The sequence below is a fragment of the Etheostoma spectabile genome, unplaced genomic scaffold, assembly GCF_008692095.1.
Source record: "Etheostoma spectabile isolate EspeVRDwgs_2016 unplaced genomic scaffold, UIUC_Espe_1.0 scaffold280, whole genome shotgun sequence".
NCBI lineage: Eukaryota > Metazoa > Chordata > Actinopteri > Perciformes > Percidae > Etheostoma > Etheostoma spectabile.
In genome coordinates this window covers 1,822,362-1,822,830 of record NW_022605578.1, presented here as the reverse complement: position 1 = coordinate 1,822,830, position 469 = coordinate 1,822,362, and the positions used below count along the sequence as shown (strand labels likewise).

At 46.9% G+C, this 469-nt stretch overlaps 2 long non-coding RNA genes across 2 annotated transcripts in view; one reads left to right on the top strand and one right to left on the bottom strand.

Moving 5' to 3' along the window:
* LOC116685992 (uncharacterized) overlaps positions 1–469 on the bottom strand; it is an 11,205-nt gene that overhangs the window by 7,140 nt on the left and 3,596 nt on the right. The window lies entirely within an intron of this gene.
* LOC116685993 (uncharacterized) overlaps positions 1–469 on the top strand; it is a 5,733-nt gene that overhangs the window by 4,392 nt on the left and 872 nt on the right. The window lies entirely within an intron of this gene.

The following is a 469-nucleotide window of genomic DNA, read 5'->3' as shown; positions in this document are numbered from 1 at the left end:
CAACCAATCACATGGCAGTTGCTTCAAAGCATTTAGGGGTGTGGTCCTGGTCAAAAAAATCTCCTGAGCTCCAAACTGAATGTCAGAAGGGGAAAGAAAGGTGATTTCAGCAATTTTGAGCGCGGCGTGGTTGTTGGTGCCAGACGGGCCGGCCTGAGTATTTCACATTCTGCTCAGTTACTGGGATTTTCACGCACAACCATTTCTAGGGTTTACAAAGAATGGTGTGAAAAGGGAAAAACATCCAGTATGCGGCAGTCCTGTGGGCAAAAATGCCTTGTTGATGCTAGACGTCAGAGGAGAATGGGCCAACTGATTCAAGCTGATAGAAGAGCAACTTTGACTGAAATAACCACTCGTTACAACCGAGGTATGCAGCAAAGCATTTGTGAAGAGACAGCACGTACATCTTGTTACCACTGTGCAGGCTGGTGGTGGTTGTGTAATGGTGTGGGGGATGTTTTCTTGG